We start from the raw sequence: 20,713 nt of genomic DNA, 5'->3' as shown, positions 1-20,713 counted from the left end.
CAACACAGCATGAACAAAAAGACTCTTGCTTTCTCATCACACATATCACACCTTCAGAGAGGTTCTGGGTCGCTTGGAAAATATTTTGGTCCAAAATTATTTTAATTATTATTAATGATCAAGATTCAGTTAACATTTTGGTACTTGTACCGATTTTACAGAGCTCTAATTAAACAGTACAATCATTAGGTCAGCTCAGAAGGATAAAATTTTCATTTCAAATCAAAAGACGGCAGGTCCAATCAACTGATCAATTGATCTATAGATAGAGGAATAGTTAGGGCTTGGAGCAAGGTGCAAGAAGCGCCTAAACTACCTAAAATGGCCGCCAATTTATAGCACGTGTGGGACGTAGACTCATACAAGGTATCGAAAGTTCAATATGTTTTGATTCAAGTCTATAATGTTTAGGGCTACAACAACTAGCCAACAAAACAGAACAAAATTTGATAATATAAACAGTTTGCAATGGGTTTCATTATCGATTAGTTGGACTGTGTTTTGAAACACACGGTGGCATTTGATTAAATGGTAGCGCACGCTGCAAAACAATATGGCTTCTAAACTATGGAAACTCTTTACGTTGCAGTACGCTGTTGCTCTGATGATTTAACTTGTGTTTTCATGTGACAAATATTTTGATTTGTAATCATTTGTCTGTGGGATTGTGAGAAACAGCAGAAGCATTTAATGGTACATGGTCACTGCAGTGAGTGCCTTTACTCACTGCTAAAGTTAGTTTTAACTTAACAACAGTACAGTTCGAAATCGTACACTACTGTACTGCTAGCATTTTATGCATGTTTTTAGGGAGAACTAACTGACTGTCAACGTTCACACAACAGCAAACTGCAACAAGACTGGTCTAACACATTATACCTGCACATATTAAATAAAAAGATGACTGAATTATTTAGTCACTTCCTGTTCACTCACTTCTGGCTATGTTTCTGTTTGCCTGTACTGACTGATTAATTGAAATGTGGTTTTGGTATCAAGACCCACAATATACTACATCTGGTATTTCTATCAAGGACAACATTTTGGTATCCTGATAACCCTAGTGGTCTTCCTTGCACTGCACTCTGATTGTTTTTGGAGCGCACTGTTATAATTTCATCACCAGAAGGACACGTTCAGTGTCAAATGATGCAATATCAGTGACTTTAAAGTTGACAGGAGGGTCTTTATACATATGTTCTGCCCTAGTTGTGTCTAGCAGTCTTCAATATGCAACTCTGCTGTCCAAATATAGCTGAAATAAGCCAGTATCAGACACAATGACACAATGACACAATGGCACAATGGCACAATGTAAACGTAAGCCCTTCTGCAATTATTAGTGGCACCATTGTGTAGCGAAATGACTATGCAATTGTGTTTACTGTTGTCTTTATGACTGAAAAAAATCCAAAGGGTTCTTCAAACCTCCTGGAAATCATGTAAAAGACAGTCTGAGGAATGTCTGCAAAGAAGTTGTCCATATGGAAAAAGTGTGTGTGCAGCTATTATTAGAGAAAAGAATGAGTTTTCTGATGAGTTCACAATTTTTTTTTGTTCACACATTTGAACAGTGCCTTGTTTTCCTGAAAATATACCTGGTCAAGATAACGAAAGTAAAATGAATAAACAGAAATAAGGGTGTTTAAGAGAGAGGAAGAGCAGGTGTTAATGTGGCTTTATAGGCTTTAGTGTGTGTGTGTGTGTGTTGGGTCAAGCTGAAATAACAGGTGGTGAAATTTGTATTGCCTTAAAGCTTTCCCAGTTCTAATCCTAATCAGAGTTTCTGTGTTTCTCTCCAACACACTCACACACACAACTCACCAAGTCAATGTCAGATAAGCATACTGACTGCTGTTCTGCCCACGCCACTCAGTACGATGTTTGCCTTGTGAATATTTCCACTGCAGGTCTTCAGTACAAACCTAACAGAAAAGGACAAAAATAACAGATCTTAATATAAGTATGCAAAAAATGCTGAAAGTATAAGACACCATAATTATAGCTTCCTCAGGACGTAATATTAATCAGCACCAGCAAACAAAAACGTGTTATACAGGGTGTCTCAAAAGTCTCCATACACAGGGGACTGTGTGTTCCAGCACCACATCGGTGTTGCCTTCGTCAGTGGATGTTCGTGGACGTCCACTTCTCGGTCGGTCCGCAACACTTCTAGTCTTTTTGAATTTGTTAATAGGTTTGGCAACACTGTCGCGTGTGATGTGCTTGCCATGTTTCCTGTTAAACTCCATCTCGACCTTGCGACAGCTTCCCGATCCTGCCATGAGAATGATTTCAATACCTTCTTCTTTTGTCAAAGGCGTTCTTAAATGCTATCTGAAATATATATATAATATAAACTAAGCATGAACAATTTTAGAAGACATTTTGCTAAAAAGTGTATGGAGACTTCTGAGACACCTTGTAAAATGTTAAATAGTAATACTCAACTATTACCACTAGGTGGTGTAGTGACCTCAGTAAAAGCAGAAGGGGATTTAATAGCAGCTGCAGAGCTTGCCTTGCAGTGTGAGAGGTCACAGGGTTTACAAAACAGAGAACCGCAAAAGCAGACAACCACATGACAATGTGGGATAAATCAATACAAATAACAGTGACTATAGGATTTTCTAAACCAGTCCACAGACGTCTAGCGCACAAAAGTGCTCCACACGCCACACAAACAACACATCTGACAGGACGAAAGTTGAATAAACACACATCAGCACGGAGCACTAAGTACAACAGGGCTTGCCATGCCAGCTGCTCTGAACTGTGGGCCAAATGCAACACCTACCCTGTACAGCTCTCATAAACTGTACGTCTCATAGGTTTGCGTTTCCGTTCATTTACACAAAGGTGATAAAAAACAGCAACCTGCAACGGTGACGCAAGCACGCCTTTCACAATTACACACCGCTGCTGTATTTTTTAGCACCCAGAACCTGTGAAATGCTCGGTCACCCCAGCTGAGCGAAACATCATGAAAAATATTTTTATCAAGACAAGATGAAACACCTGTAAAGAGATAGAAAGCCAGTAAGAAGGTATTTATTTAATAAGGAGAAGCTCTAAAAATGCTAAACGAATAGCTATATTTGTTGTGATTAATGAAATGTTGTGATTAATGCAACAGATTAACTATCTTAAGTGCTTTCAACTTGTGAATTATCTATAATTCATTTTAAGCGTACAAGTACAGTATGTCAGATGAACAGGTATGTTCCCTGTCCTGCACTGCGGGATGTATACTCCTACTGAAAATGCTGAACATTTGAAAATCAGTGCAGCTATGAATACAATGAAACTGTTCAGATTGGATTGTACAGGGGGGGGGAAAAGATCTTTTAAGAACAGCCTGAAATTAGGAGATTTTTTGCAGGGTTTGGGAGAGAGGAATCAGCAATGTATTGCTAATCAAAAATGTTTCACATTGTCAAAAAAGCAGAGGGATAATGAGAACATTTTCTCAGCTGAGCACGCTGGCTCCGCACGCATCAACACTGGGCTAATATGAGTTTCCGACACAAGAATGTAAAATTTCCATGGAGTTGCCATGACAATAAGAGAGCTGTAGACTTCTGTGGAAGAAAAAAAAGCCTGTCATCAGACATTCAGCAGGAAACAAATCAGACTGAAACCTGGCCAAGGCAACACCGCCTGCGCACTGCCTCTGAGGACAGCCTTCCAGTAAAAACGGCACGTTCTCAGATCACTCATACTCCCATCCGAACACGTTTCTGAAGATTTTGGAGCTCCAGGAAGGAACTCGGGATAGGACGCAGTGCAGCAGCTCAGAAAAGTCATTCTCCAAAGTGCCTATCTGCTGATGGAGATGCGTCAGTGAACACTGCATGTATTATGCTGCATTTGACGTAGCTTGGAAATGGAAAGTCGGAGCTTGGAATCACGTCATTTTTCAACTTCTCAGCATTTAATCTACAAAGTAGGAAGAAACCACGGATGCCTTCATATTCGTCTTTTGTTAGCAGCAATCTGTCCAGCTACTTGTGATGAGTGATGTATATTTTCCTTCTCAAAACAGCAAACTGTTTATTCAGTGTAAAAGATTTAAGTGAATATGTCTGTATGTTGATTGATCTAAAGTAAATACTCGTATAGACAGTACAGTGTAACTCATTTAAAGGTAAGAAGTGCTACTTTGTTTACTGCTCATTCTGTGAGCAGCCATGTTGCTTTGCTCTCACTTGCTGAACTCAGAATTACTCAGAGTTGAGAAGACCACCTTGAGCTTCAGAGTAGGAATTCCACATTAAGGGGGTGTACTGTTTGTGTTTTTCCTGGTCGGAGGTTGGGAATTCTGAGCTATGACCTCTAGTCGAATGCAGCATTACACTCTCTCCTCAAACACACTTATTGCACAAAGTGCTGGTCTTTGCAAATAAATTAGTTTACCTGCATTTCCTTCAGCAAGGTAGACATGTCATACCTTTCAAAGCAACTTCTAAAGAATGAAATTATTTTACTGACAGAAAAAACGCTACATCTGCTCATTTCCTTAACATATTCTATTCATGTATGAATACAAAATAAAATAATGTTGTTGTTTTTTTAACAGCATTTATCACCTTAATTCATTAATTAAAAGTGCAGCATTTTTGTCTAAACAGATACAACATGTGCATTCACATATCCTTATGGTTTCACTCCTTATGGTTTACTACACTGTAAGTATAACGAGCACTTAAGTGTCTCAAATAAAAACTGTAGTGCAACAGCCACTCTTAGTGCAGGGAGCGTGCTGATGCTGGAAAATTCAACGAGAACAAGATCCACTGAAACATTAAGGGTGTTTTCGCAACTATTAGTCTGTTTGCAGAGTCAAAATCAGACAAAATTTAATGTAATTTAAGAAAAAAAAATTAGCTGAGGGGTGTGTAGGTGGAAATGGAGCTGATAAAGTACTTATAAAACTCTTTCCTTCATTTGTCAGAAGTACAGCAAAGGGAGAATTCAGGGAAATCAAGCCCGGAGATTATGGAGGTGGTGATTAATAAATGATTAAATAATATTCTAAATAAAATAATCTGCAGCCGATAATACACCGAGTATTATCAGGTGCTAGATAGTCACGTATATAGTGCAAGAATATAGTGTGTGATTTGAAACACGCTGTTTCTAAAAATCCCTCACACTCACTATACTGTAGAGCAGCAGTGAAGGAGACATGGCACTGAATTTACTCAGTAATTATTAGTGAGTGCACCAAAAGCACGTCACGTTGTCACCACACAGACTAATCCACATCTTACAAATGACCAGGCAAAGTAAACGTAGAAGGCATGGTTTAAATACACCACTAAGTAGCTGCTGGCTTTACTGGTCCTTGAGGTCGTTTTCTCTCTTGCGTTTTTTAGTTTGATACGATTGCTGAAGTGGGAACGTTGTTTCTGATCCCTGGTCCTCTTGAAAACTGTGTTTGGGGGCTCGCATCGACCGACCCACTCACACACATTAACGTGTGACACATTACTTCCTGTTTCTACTTTCGTGATGCCAGGTAAACAGTTATTGTGGTTACTGATACTTATCATACTTTCATCATTGGAGCTTTCAGCATTGGAGCTGTGTAATTATCTCACGTTTTAGCACTGAGAGCACAGCCAAAAATGTGTGTCATGTCAGCCTGCATGCGAGATCAGCTCCGTGTTTGCAGATACTCCTGCATGACGACATGCCTTGCATCCTTAAAGTGTTTGTCTACACATCCTGAGTGTTGGTTTCGCAGGAAAATAATAGAAAACAACAAATGGATTAACCTAGCATTTTGCAAACCTGCGTGCAGAGAAGTGACGTACGGAATTGTGCAACTGAGCCACGTGTCGGAAGGAATTTTTCACACACTCACACACACACAACCTGTGCATTCATCTTTAATCGTTCAGTAAATTTCTTCTTTTCAGATTTTTCCTTCTGCTTAGAGAAAGTACTGATATTTAGAGTTTTTATGTTAGGTATGTGTCGTTAGTCTAAAATCCATTCAGAACAAAGCTCATACACATTAAGAAAGGAGAGTTTCTGGAGAAAGTTTCTCACAAGCCCTATTCAGCTCGCTTCTGCATAGTCATGAATCTTGAACTGGATTTATAACAACAGTTTCACTGTGGACTAAAAGCACATCAGTATAGTGCAGTTGGCCGGCATGCAGTTATTCCATTAATATTACCTTAAAGGTTTAGGGAGAACGTGATTGTGAAACTGAACCATGCACTACGTGTGATGGAAAGAAACCCGAGCCTCAGGAGTTTATCTTGTCTCATTCTGTAACGGTCATTTTTAAAGATGCAGTGAACACTTTTTCCATTTTACAGTACAGATATCAAAGCTCGGGGTATCAACCGATACGAAACACTGATCCAGTACCGACTAACTCATCGAAGAATATGATTTTTTTTGTTGTATTTGAATCTGCTAGGTCTAAGATTTGCCTTTAAAAATATATAATCCAAAATTACAGGTTATAGCTATAAATCCCAAAAATACAAATTTTAAAAAAAAATTTGTATTTACAAAAATACAAAAAAATTCAAATCTACAAATCTACAATACACATTTCAATATAAATAAGGCCAAAGGTGCAGCATCAAGACCTCCCATGACCACATGAGCACAAAATGCAGTGAGGAGATGTTTAGTAGAGTTAATTGGAGTCAGAACGGATGATATGAAATATAACGTAGTAAGTGCACCTGAAGTTTTTATGTTCTACTGAAACAGACTAGCTAAATTTCTCTAATGCAGCCAACTTTGGCTGTTAGCTAGATAACGACTGCTAGCAAGCTTTTATTTTCTTCTCATACAGCTATAAGAATGACATAAAACATAAAAGAATTGTGCGTCCAATCTGAAAGTGTCTGTTTTCCCTGGATGCTTCACCGGTTGCTTTATGTTTGAGATTTGAATTTTTGAGATTTCTATTTAGGGTTATGATTTTTTTTTTCCCCCAAATCTGAAAAACACAACCTGTAAATAAACGGTTTAAAGGCAACATTACCCCTAGCAAGTTCAAAACAAAGAAAAAACATGGCCAAATTACACACAGAAAAAGAAAATTATGCGTGACGTACATTCAGACACATGAGATTAATATTTAAACACTTTTGTCAGTGACACGGCAAGCTTGTAATTCTTTGGTCACAAAAAGTGTAAAGAATATTTGATGACCTGGTCATTTATCTCCATAAAGTGCATGCGTCAATGTTGACCTTTATACTGTGTCTGGAGTAACCAGATGCTACACACACGCATATACAAGACCGGTGTTGTCGAGTAACACACTTCCAGTCTGACTCACAGCATCACGGCTTCTACAGATTTCAGCAATTTCACTTAGGGGTGAGCGATGTGACAAACATATCATATCAAAGTCTTAAGATGCATAATGTGTAATGATATTAAGATTTCCTCACAAAACAGTAGTGTTGCATTTTGGGGAAAAAAAAAAAGTTAAATAAATAATAATAAATTTGTTTATTATGAATAAACAAATTTCTAATACATGTATTTGATTTTTTAATATATATTAAAAATCCAACATTTATTACATTTACTGTATGTATTACTTATGCATATAATACATAAATAAAACACTGAAAAAGATGTAAGAAAATGTGAAAATCTGTAATAACATTTTACGATTTTAAAGATTAAGTACAAAATTTAAACATCACATCAGCAGCTTCCAATCAGAATGTATTTATTATTTTTATTTATTAGTTTTACAAATTTATATTTTTGCTTTATCTTTTTCAATGTTAATAAACAGAAAAGATTTAACAATGGAAAAGAAAAATATTTTACTATTTTACATTTTTAATGATTAAGTACAAAATTTCAGCATTACATCAGCTGCTTAGAATCAGACTATTTTTTAATTTACAAATTTTCACTTATTTTTTCAAAGCAAAAATGGTTTTAAAATTTTAATGAATAAAAAATTAAAATATTTAACACGAAGAAAAAAAACTTCTGTTTATGATTAATGAACAAATTTATAATACATTTGTATTTTTAATTTTAAAAAATAATATTTTTATTTATAGAAAATACTGAACACTAAAAAAGAGAAAAAAAAAATGTAAAAACATTTTACATGGTTAAAGATTAAGTACAAAATTTAATCACACCAGTCGGTCCGTAATTTTTTTTTTTTTAAATTTGCATTTAGCAAAAAGATATCACAGCACCCACGATATCTCAGGAAAGTGTCATGTGACATATTTTAATCACATTATTGATATTATAGCATCATCTCGCCCAGCCCTAATTCCATATAGCTTCGGGTGCCTTTGTACATCCTGCACTTGTGCTCAGAAATTTGTTTTTTTTTTATTACTTTTAAAGTCAGAGATTTCAGTCTGAGACGCTGACAGTGTCAAGCATTAAAGAGAAAACTACTCGAGTTCGATAGCTGCACATTGCTACAAATACATCTCTAAACATCGTACCGGTTGACGTGGAAACTTGGCCTACAGGATGTTTTGTCTTTGACGCGTCGCATAGCGGATGTGTCTTTAAAATCCTACAGTGGTACGCAAGCTACGCAGGCGAGTATGTAAACAATGCTGCTCGAGCACAAGCACACAGTCACATGTTGAGTATAAACCAGGCCCGTACACACGGATAAACACACACACGCCCACACATACACACACACGCAGTGTTTTTAGCTTGCATCATATGAAGGGAATGACAATGAGCATATGATGAGTGTCACCAGGTCTGATGGTTCTGCTTTATGAAAGACATGAAACAGAACTCTAAAGGAATTTAGGCTTGTTGCTCTCCTTTCCAAGTAAGCAGCTACATGTAATCAAAAAAAAAAAAAAAAAAAAAAAAAAAAAAAAAAAAAAACCACATCGTTGAAACAGAAAAGAGAAGAGCGCTTCAGTGGAATTACGCCACAGGAATGAGTGTGCGGGTTAAATGAAGTTAGAATTTTAATTTTGAGGTGGAGTTTCTTCGCTTTTATTGAAATTAGAAGTTTATTACTATAATGTATAAAACAGACGGTTTTCAAAAACATGACCGCAGATTATAAATAAAGCGAACTGATTATTAATTCAATTTAAAGTGTATTGTTTTGACCCAAGGGAACCTAGAACTTCAGACACCAATAAATATTTTAGAGATGCATTTAGTTAGTTAAGAAGGCAATGCGAAGTGTATTATTTATAGAGATGGCACCGGTCCGATACCCAGTATCAGTATCGGGTCAGTACCAGCAAAGAACGATGGCTTCGGAGAAAACGTATCGGATACTGGGTCCTGTAAGAAATGGCAATGATTGGATTTGGATTTGGATGAGAAATTTATTTTTGGCACCGGAAGTGTTTACATGTACAGAGACTTGACTGGTTTTCGTTTGTTAGGACTGATTGTATTTTATTTATGCTTTATTATATTTATTATATTCACAATCTAAGTGATTTTCTTGTGAAATAATTTCAACTGTGAAATTTCAACTTTTTGGCTTTTTCCATTCCAAGCTTTTGTTCCTACTGAGATCACTAAAACAAAACAAAAAAAGCCCACTGTCTCTCAGTGTGTGTGTGTGTGTGTGTGTGTGTGTGTGTGTGTGTGTGTGTGTGTGTGTGTGTGTGTCCGCTACTCAACCAGCTGTAACTAGCCCAGCATGTGGCAGTCATTGAGAGTAAATCAATAAGAGTCCTGTGGCCTGGCAAAGTTGTGTGTGTGTGTTTCATTAGACACAAACTGACATGTCAGAGCTTGCTGTAAACACACCCATGAGACACATTAACCATCTCTACAGAGTCATTAGCAATAGCATTCATATTAAGGCTAAGAGCTAAGATTTTTTAAAAATGTGACCAGGAGTATATGAAGTGTTTTTAATGCCAGTTGAGACTGAGGGATTAGTATTCTTAAAAAATATATCAGCGTGTGTGTGTGTGTGTGTGTGTGTGTGTGTGTGCGCGCGTGTGCGTGTGAGAGAGAGAGAGAGAGAGAGAGAGAGAGAGAGCGCGAGACAGAGAGAGAGAGAGAGATGGGTAATTATGTTTCATTCTCCAATTTAAAAAAAAGAATTAATTAATACATATGAAACTTACACTCACTGTTTCCTTGTGGTTTAATCTCTAATAGCATTGTTTTGGGTTACAATGCATTGCATAAATTTACAACACTAGTATGTTATACTCTATGTAGTGAGCATATATAGCTAATAAAAAAGCTACTTTGGATTGGGCCCATCTGTGATTTATTCTTGCGTGAATGAGTGGATTTTTATTAGCAACATTTCATTTCGATACGGCGATGTCTCGATACAACACGTTTTCAACACAGCAACAATAAGCATGTGGAGATGAATCGAAGCGAGAGTCTCAGATTAAGCAGAACACCCTAATTTTATGTCTAAAAATCATCATCAACAATAAAAAATAAATAAATAAATAAAAGCACACAACATTAAATGAAGTTTCTAAATATGATGCTGCCCCTTCGTAATTTTCGCCAAATGTTCTGCTAATGTTCCATCCATTTCAGGCTTATTAATATTTTTCTAATATTAAAAATGCTAAACTTAACACATCATGTATTAAACATATGTTTAAACCCTAATCTGAGAATAATTAAAATTTGATTGCAATGTTAAAAGGCATTTGACAGCCCTGACGCGCTTTTTTCCCCTTTAATCATCATCATGTTACTCATTTTCAGTAAGCGCTTTATCCTGGTCAGGATCACGCTGGATGCTGAGCCTGTCCCAAGAACACTGCGTGTGACTCACTCACTCACTCACTCGCACTTATCTTGGCCAGTCCACCCACTGGGAGGTGGGAGGAAACTGAAGAACCCAGAGGAAACCCACATGGACACTCAAACCCACAGAACACACAAACTATCTTTTTTTTCAGCCCAAAAAGTCAGAGCAGGAGTCATTAACTGTAGTTATCTGCGTGTGTTACTCTCTTGCCCTTCTGAGGGCTGCGTTAGTGCCACATTGATGCTTGTGGGGGTTTAACACACAGAGAGAGAGAGAGAGAGAGAGAGAGAGAGAGAGAGAGAGAGAGAGAGAGAGAACAGAACGAGGTGACATGGAGTGAACGAGCAGCATACAGAGAGCTCCACTATAAAAAGCCAAGGTCATAGATAGCACAATGCTACGCCACACTGCTAATCAGTAGCAGAGAAACCTGGCAAACAGAGCTCTTACTGGCTGCACTGATGGACTGAATACCATTTGTATACAGGATCACATACAGAAAACTGTCTGTCACACACACATGATGTCCAAGTGCATGTGTGCCCTATGTGAGACCATCAGGGGTGTGTGTGTGTGTGTGTGCATACAAGCCACTCTTCATGGGAAACGCATCACTTCTGGCTGTGAGACACCTTTCTAGACTCCTCGTGTCATCTCTCCAATTCCACTGTTTTTCAATAACGCTGTACTTTATGGTCACTTGATGGCACAGTGGAACAGACTGAGCTCAAAATAAATTCTCAATACTCTGACACGTATGATGGAAAACGGTCCATCTTGGCTCCCGAGTGGCGCAACAGAAAAGCGTTCGCCATATCGTCTGGAGAATAAGCGCTCAAATCCTGACAATCCCACAGCCATCCGTGGCCAGGAGTCCAAGACAGCAAAGCTGGTCACGCTCTCTGGGTGGGAGGGATGCATACACTCCCTCTGCTGTCAATCACAGTGACACTAGCCAATCACGGGCATCTGCGTGTGGAAGAGGGCGGGCAGTGTTTTCCTCAGTGTGTTACGCCACGCCGTGACACAGCATGAGCAAAAAGATGTCATATGATAAGGAAGAGCTGGCTGCTGGGTGGAAACTGACCAAATTAGAGGGGAATAAACATCATGATGTCATCTTTACATCATCATTATTCACAAAGTAACGGTAGGATTACCACAGATTCTGAATAAAGCTGGGTGATCTGAGGCTGCTAAATCGTAAAGTAGCACATACAGTGCTTATCATCAAATATCACTGAAATCGTAATCATATCGTGTTTGAGGTCTACAGAGTCACCTAGCAGTCCCGTCTGAATTAAAGAGAGTGTAAGGGGAAGAAACAATATTTGGATGTTTTTGTGCTGTTGAGAAGTACGTCAGCTCCTCAACTAAAAAAAAATAACTATTACTGCACCTTCCAACCTGCCTGAAAATATGCAGCTTTAAAATACTGAATGTTTGTGTCAACATTTATGTAAAAGAAGCACAGAAAATGTTAAATTGTGCTATAGCCCTTTGTGAGGAGGGTGTGTGTATGTGTGTGTGTGTGTGTGTGTATTCTACAGCCTCCTGATTCAAAGCTCCCTGAGGAGTTAAGTCCGAGGCCAGCAGGCTGCACTGAAGGCGAGTCGCCTGCTCACTTGCTGCCCTTCGCTTAAACCTTCCTCCCTCTTTGACCTCTGTAATGTCACTCACTCACGCAGGAGCTACACCCTGCTCTCTGAACACTCCACTAGGGACAAATCTTCACAGCCTGCATATGTCCAGCTCAGAATCCGGACATTTCATTTCAAGTTTTTTTCCACGGAGACTTCGCTAGTTCTTTCGATTTCTAAATACGGCTATACTTTGGTTGTGTGAAGATGGTGGAGTTGGTCATTACTGAATACTTGCAGTGAAAAGGTGAAAGTCCTGGTTGTGCTCTCAGTTAATTCAGCTATATAAGTACACAGTAAGAAGAAACGTCTCTTCCAGGCAGGGTGATGAAAGCTGAAGCAGTCCACTGGCAGCAATAGGAAAAGAGTTCGAGCAATAGTTCCCATTTGCTCCACAGGAAACGAGCGAGATTCTTATCTGTTCCTGCCTGTTGGATGTGCATTTAAGTACATGTGTCAGGGTTGTTAAGCAGATTGCTCCACAGGGAAAGATCTGCTGGCGGTTACAATACCAGTGCCACTTAAACAATATGACTACATCAGCCAGAGATCCCTTAGAGACCAAATAAGGACTCAGGAACAAGAGGTGGACAAAACACTAGCCTGGGAGCCTGGGACCTGACCTATTTGTGGACAAGTAGGTTTAATAAACAGACTCCTGAAAGAGTTTTAATCTGGTATACATGTTTAAACATGGTGCAACATACCTTAACAGCATGTGCTGCTCATTCTGACTGCTGCACCATACAAACAACCGAAGCACTATCCTTTTGACAGTAGAAGGACTTTTAAAGAGAGTATCACTTAGCTTGAAAGAATCAGACAAGATATGTTAAAATACTGCCAAAGATGAGCAGAGCGTAGTGCAAAGCAGTCATGTAACTTTTCCACCATTACCTTTTGCATCCGACGTGAGGAGAGAACACCGCAGCTCAAACCCCAAAAACTGACGAGGAATGGCTCATCAAGGGTGCGTAAACAAAGGGGACAAGGAGGACTCCGGCTCCATAAAGTTGTCCTCTCTCCAGGAAATATTATACTCATTCATTCCTCTTCATTCTGTATTAATGCCCCGGACAAGATAACTAGCTTGTCGCATGTTATTACATTTCCATATTTCAGCCGTAGTCAGTTAGGGTAACTGAAACATGTGTCTAGGCAGCTCACTGGAGGTTTAGTCGCCCAGCTAGCTAATAATTTTATCATTGTTCACTCTTGTTAAAGAGCGTCTGTCTGCATGTCAGGCAAATTGAGAAGTAAAAAGGATACTGATCCCACGTTTCCATGTTAGAGAGGATACCGATATCAAAGCTCAGTCTGGGGTAATACCTGACATCCTACAAAGTAACTAACTCAAATGAATTAAAACATTTACTTCATCACTTCAGGGGTGTGTCACTAACAAGCATGTTTAGCTATCCAGAATAAAAAGCATGCAGGGTTGGAGGTTAGATTTTCATAGAGCTTTCAGACGAATATTGAGGGCCAACTATCATATGACCCTTTTTTTTTTTTTTTTTTTTTTTCGGTACGAGTACAATGCCGTTACTCGTACGGTGCATTTTCCGGAGAAACCTGTTCGGTAGTGTGAATGGTGACTCTCATCTGAAGCTGAGGCAGCGTATGAGTGAGGTTTCAGATGTAGTCAAGTGTAACGGAGGAAGTGATCAATTATCAGGATAAATAGCAAGGAATCTTCTTCAGGTGCTTTAATTAAAATAAATAAATATATTTTTTTAAAAAGTGCACAGGGTATTTGTCCAAACCCCTAGTCTTCCTTGAAATTCCCATCACTAGCACAGAAAATCAACACCAGACAGGACAAAAGACTTCACAGTGTGAATGCACCGTGAGTCAATGGCATAAAACAGGCCACTGGATTGGTTCACTCAGAAGTGCATAAAATTGTTTGTTGTTATATTTACACATGCAGCTATAATTAAATGAAAAGGATTTATTTTCAAAATGAAATTTAAATACATTTGAAGCCCAACCCTCCTGAGGACAATGACTACATAACAGCATATTGATCCACCTAACAGCTTTACAATTGGAATTCTATTGATCTCACATGATGCATTACAACAGGTCAGAGCTTAGAGGTCATTTCAGCTGAGTGCCAGTGAGGAACAGATATGAAGAAGGACCTTAAGATGTTTTTAATTTCGGGAAACTCAACAACTACGAGTGGGAAAAGACCAGGTGATTTTTTTTTTTCTTCTAATCTATCCAGTTTCAGGGAGCCTGTGCGCATGACAGCCTCAGATTCTTGTTCTTGACTGACAGAAGTGGAACCCAATGAGGTCTTCTGCTGTTGCAGCTCATCCACCTCAAAGTTCAATGAATTGTGCATGCTGAGATGCTTTTCTGCTCTCCACGGTTGTAAAGACTGATTATTTGAGTTAATCAGCTGGAACCAGTCTGGACCTTTTCCTCTGGCTTCTTGCTTTTCGTCCCACTCGGTGTAAACTCTAGAGATTGCTGTATGTGAATTTTCCAGGAGATCAGCAGTTTCTGAAATGTTCAGACCAGCCCATCTGTTACCAACATCCATGCCATGATCAAAGTCACAGAGATCAAACTTTATCTTCATTCTGATGTTGGATGTGAACATTAACTGAAGCTCTTAACCTGCATCTGCATGACTTTTTGCTTTGTGCTGCTGCCACATGATTGGCTGATTAGGTACACTATATGGCCAAAAGTTTTCCGGATACATGACCATCACATCAATATGTGATTTTTGGTCATCTTCCAAATTTGTGGCAACAGTTTGGGGAAGACAGTCAGGTGTCCAAAAACCTTTGGCCATATAGTGTAACTGCATGAATCTGCAGGTGTACAGGTATTCCTAATAAAGCGGATAGTGAGTGTATTATTTTTATATTAGCAGTTGCAGTTAAAGGAATGCTGAAAGTCGGGGTGCCGCGCCCTCAGCATCTCTACTTCCTGCATCCTTGGTAAAGGCTGTAGACAAATTACAACACCTTTTCTCAGAATGTTATATGATACAGGTTTTAAGTAAGTCTTAGCATAACAAACTGAAACCATTCTGCTCAAAGTCTGCATGTTAAAACAAAGTTATCACATGTGTAGACCTGTTCTGCTGAAACTTCAGGCCTGTTCTCCAAATTACACGTTCACACACTATTATTTAAAAGATGCAAATGAATGAAGCACAGCCACGTTATCCAGTTTCTCACTCACTAATCTTCTTTGTTTCTGCATTTTCCACACCTAGTTTTGGACTAGTTTTTTTTTTTCCCACTGAAGAATTCCCATTACGTCTGCAGTGTTGTTCAGGATCAGTGTTCAATGCTTGGTTTAAATGTACTGCAAAAAAAGCTCACACCACATGCACCTCCAGAATTACTGGCACCCATTCTGAAAGTGAGCAAAAAGACAGGAACGTTAACTAGAAATATGCAAATCATTTCTTAAACATAAGTTTTGTTTTTTTTTTTTTTTTCCCCCAGTCAGAGGAATTTACTTAGATCTTGTTCCACTCCATCCAGAACATTTTAAGCTCCTTTATAGTCTTAGGTTTATGCATGTGCCCTCTTCAATTCAAACCACAGGTAGATCTGGAAGTATGTCTGACCAATCATCTTGTTGAAAGCTCTATCTACAGCCACATTTAACCCCCCTGGCAGAGGCAGCCTGGTTCTGAACAGAATTTATGACACCATCAATCTACACAAGCTCCCTTGAACCACCAGCAACAGAAAAGTCCCAAAGCCTCAGCCTTTCCTTGTATGTTTTCCTTTTTTGTCACCAAACATGATGCTGTGTATGACCAAAAATTCTCCTCTGACCATAACACACAGTGCTAACTGCAGTTCTAATGACACTTGGTGATGTTTAGGCATTCCATTTTCTCAGATGCTCTCAGGAAGAGAGATTTTTTTTTCCTTGCAATGCTTCCAAACAGCTTGATGTTCATAAAACAGCATTTAAACATTAAATACAACAGGTTATACAGCTGTCACCAGTTTTTTATTATATACTGACCCAACAACCAGAGAAAATAAATGGCTTCCCATTGACTCTCAGAAAAACTAAAAGGTTTCATCTGGTGTGTATGTTCAAGCGTGTCATGCTTCTCTCCGATGTTGTAACTATAACACAAGTTATTCACTGCACCGCACACACCGGCCGAGGCAGAATCAGGCTGGGTGGTGGGACGAGGGGGAGGATAGTGGGGATGGGGAAAAAGCTTATTTCTGACTCACCAGTTGGGAATTTTAGCCATGCTGTGAAAACAGATCCAGCAATGCGGTTGGCTTGATACAGGTTGACAGAAGTCAGATCAAACACGGGCATGCCCAAAAAGTCATTTTGTCACTTTATCCTTGACATCACTACCAATCAAAACTTCGATAAACATACCAAGTTTCATCTACATAGCATGTACACTTTGTACACTGAACTGCAGGTGTTTATAGTCGAGCCATGAGTCAGTGGACGTACAAATTGAATCAGAGTCCCCATCTCTGCTTCTACAGGAGTTGTTTTTTTATCCTCGGTGGATGATGAGCCAATGTATTGGTAGTCCAGTAAATAATAAGAATGCAGGAACATCGAGTCACCATTGTACTATCATAACTACACATACGACCACGCCTCAGGCTTCTCAGCCACATCCTTGCTAACACTTTCACCAATCAAATGTACAAGACTGCAAATCTGACTTTAAAATTTCCTCTTCTTGTAACGCCTCCATCTAGATGAACTAGGTTAGTGTTAGTTTCTATCTTCACACGTTTTATTTGGAAATGTAAGAAAACTGTCACACTTTTACAATCCCGTGCACAGGCAGGAGAGCAGCCTAGAATAATTGTGTTCAGTTGGCCCAGTTAAGATTTACCTTGCAGTCATTACTGGGTCACTCCCATTGAGCCTGTTATACAGTAGGCCTGCACACGAGTTTGGCAGTTCTCCCAAAATATATATAGCCCTATTTTTATTTCACAATAAAGGAATTACAAACATGCATTAAGGCAAAAAAGCACAATTTCAAAATGAATTGTGTGACGTTCTTTTTTTAAATTATAATACACAAACACTGATGAAAGGGTGATTTATTTATTCTTTGAGTCACGCATATTCGTCTTTTCCCCTTTATTCTTCACGTATATCGTTATTGCTTCCATTCATGAAAAGCTTCTTTGTTTCTCTGCTCGCTTGTTTTAAATAAAAGCAGCAGTCAGTTCAAGTTTCAACACATTTCACTTTTCACATTTATCTTTGTTAAATAAATGAAAGACCGTGTGGGGAGAAACAAAGAGAGACAGAAACAGAGAAGACGTAGAGAGAAGGGAAAGAGCCGATGGATGAATGGGAACATCCGTTAGCCCTGAGGGGGTTTAGAGTCAGGAAGCGAGACGTGAAAGACAGCAAGAACACGTGCACTATTATCCCAAATGGTGCAGAGTCAGGCTACATTATCTGATCTCACTCTGTCCCTGGAGATCGAAGCCTCTCCCACAGAGCTGATGCTGCAATCTCCCACAGTAAAAACATGCCAGCTTTACTGGCCCATAAAGCATTTTAAAATCCTGAAGCAGAGCAGGAAAGCTGCCAACACCACCGATCTTAGCGAGGTATAGTTGGTGCAGTTGGTGTTCCACTCAAACAGAAGAACACATGCAGCTATTACACAAATGTTGATATGTCTCCAGGTATGGGCGTGCTGCTCAACACTAAACCAGTCTGCTGAGTCAGGACAGTTCTCTTTCACCGGCTTAAGACTAGTCTTATAGCAGGCACTGTTCTCACCATGCTTTATCTTTTGTCCCGTCATCATTTTAAGCCAAGTGCACACTACAAGACTTTCAAAATCTCAGAATCACTGACCAGCTCACTGACCGGCTCAGGACTGTTTGGAGAGCCACGAGCCACGAGGACTGACTGTTCTGCAAAGAGAACCAGAGGTATAGTGCTAAAAAAAAGTAGCTGTTTTTACACTGTGCAAGAATCATGTCTTATGTTGAACTATTTAAACATGACATAGCAAATCATTTCTTATAGAAGGATTATAATTGTGTTAACATTTTGCCTCACCCGTTGCTGAACGCTCAGCATTGTTTTGCTACACAAGTCACAGATGGGTTCACACTATGAGATTCATCAAACAGAAAATCAAGCATGCTCGAAAAAATTAGAGCTTCAGCAAACACTTGCAGACTGAAAAGAAAAAAAAAAAAAAAAAAATCACATCACTGAACCATTCACACTACGTAAACAATGGTGGTCACCGAGCCACAAAAGTATTCAGTACTTGGGAAATCAGGGCTAAAATTGTGTAATGTGCACTAGGCATTACCCTCCTTCTTCTCCGCCACTAATGCTCAACTCGAATCCACTGTTTAGAAACTTGGATGTGGGTTATCAGGGATGACAGCTGGTTCTGGACTCTGTTGCTTGTTTTTTCCCCTGCACTTGTGTGCTGACCCTCCCCCTCCTCCATATTCTTCCTCTCCAAAATACACAAACTCCCAGGGTGTTGCCCCTAGTCCTCCATCTGAGAGTGTGTGTGTGTGTGTGTGTGTGTGTGTGTGTGTGTCGGTCTCTCCCTAGGATCTGCAGTCACCAGGAGGGCCAATAAAATACCCAATTACACCCATACACAAGAGCAGATGCCAAAACAAGACCCAAAAGGGGTTGCGAAGCACTACAGGGAACAAGCCAGAGACCTACACTCACTAAATGTAGGACTGGTAATGCTGGTTTCACACTCTGCAATCACAGCAGCTTTTTAAGATCATCATCTTTCACTAGACATTTGCCTGCGATTATCTATTATAACACATTGCGATAGATGATGCAATCGTCCAGAACCGTTAGCCTAAAAAAGATAGAAGAGCGTTTCCATTATTTCAGGTTTAGTGAAAGCAGGGGAGGGTGGAATAGTAGCAGCTGGGCAGTCAGGAACTTTGGCAATCGTGGAAACTCAGGTGAATCATGGATTTTTTAGGTGATTCTGTAGTAATAAAAAGTAAACAATATTAACAAATATATAACCGTACATTTTTGATATAACCCTTTTACAAGCCAGCCGTCTGAGCAGAGAGAGCAGGAGAGCACAGGACAGAGACGGGGGGAGAAAAGAGCTTTTTAAACACTTTTTAATTACAATCACCATTAAAATTATGTAAGTGTTAGATTTGACCCTGTAGGCATTTTTAATCTTTTTTGGGTCAAAATCTTCCTCCTTTTTTCCTCAATAACTGAAAGTGCCATTTTTGACCAGTGACGCATTAGGGATGAAAAACACAATTACAGATAAAAAGGTATAGTTAGAACAAGAAAATGAGAAAGAAAAGAAAAAAAGAAATGTGCCAGCTCAGTGGGGTGGGCGATGATGATGATGATGATGATATAATGTCAGCATCATAATGAATTCTGCCACGGTATACAAACTCTGACAGCCACAGATTAAAATGTTTAAATGTTGTACTAAATCTTAACATTATAAAATGTTAACATTTTGTAGAGAATGTTTCTCCTCCCATGTTACAAGCGGAATAACACACTCCAGACTGTACAGTTAAACAAAAATAAACCGGGGAGTGGAAACAGCACCTTGAGCCGCGCCGCATCACCCCACGCCCCATCCCAGTGCAGATTATTTTCATGTAACTGCACGGTCTGTTGTGTGTTATTTCTTACGTATTGTATAGGTCGAGGATTCATTTCAGCCTGTGTGACATCATTCATTCATTGGAGTGTGGAGTGTCATGTAACCAAAACTGCATAAACTCAATAAGCTTAATAAATTTGTGATCAGCCCATTTCATGCATGAATGACAGAATAGCTACTGTATCTACGGTTGAGCAGTGATTACGCCGAGGCATGCAGCACCCAGTGACACACAGTGTTTGAACACGGGGTGTGATGATCGGTTATGACCCCGCTGGAGTTGCCCTTTAAGGCAAGTCAGCAAAAGAAGGATTTCCAAACATCCCGAAGAAGAGAGCTGGGACATAACTGTGTTACTGGAAGAACAGTATAAAGAAGGAAAGTTACCACGTGTTGTGTGTTGCTTAAGACCAATTGGAAAAAAAAAAGGGAATTAAAATGTTCAGTAGGTGATGATGCACATGTTGGTAATGTTATTAAAAGGAATAAATATTAGACTAACGGCACAATGATAGGTTATGGATGTAGTGTCAGTTGATACTGGTTATAAAAAAGAGAAAAACACAGTAAACCAAACATTTCTTGTTACTTGGCAGGACTTTCAGACTCGCTTATTTAAGACTGTAGAGCTGTAAAGTGTTGCAGAACAGTGAATAATGGACGTGCACCATGTGACCCAAATTT

At 39.2% G+C, this 20,713-nt stretch overlaps 1 protein-coding gene across 4 annotated transcripts in view; it reads right to left on the bottom strand.

The window, feature by feature from the left end:
• Positions 1-20,713, bottom strand: part of ralgps2 (Ral GEF with PH domain and SH3 binding motif 2) — a 104,317-nt gene that overhangs the window by 64,090 nt on the left and 19,514 nt on the right. The window contains exon 2 of one of the 4 annotated variants that reach the window (XM_053242114.1): positions 1,825-1,925. The exons of 2 other annotated variants lie outside the window; for them this stretch is intronic. The gene's annotated coding sequence lies outside the window, so the exon portion shown is untranslated. The remainder of the gene's footprint in view (positions 1-1,824; positions 1,926-20,713) is intronic. One more of the 4 variants, XM_053242115.1, reaches the window with a different exon arrangement.

Source organism: Pangasianodon hypophthalmus, chromosome 19 (assembly GCF_027358585.1).
Source record: "Pangasianodon hypophthalmus isolate fPanHyp1 chromosome 19, fPanHyp1.pri, whole genome shotgun sequence".
NCBI classification, from domain to species: Eukaryota; Metazoa; Chordata; class Actinopteri; order Siluriformes; family Pangasiidae; genus Pangasianodon; species Pangasianodon hypophthalmus.
The sequence above is the reverse complement of the archived record's forward strand: the minus strand, read 5'-3'. Positions and strand labels throughout refer to the sequence as shown.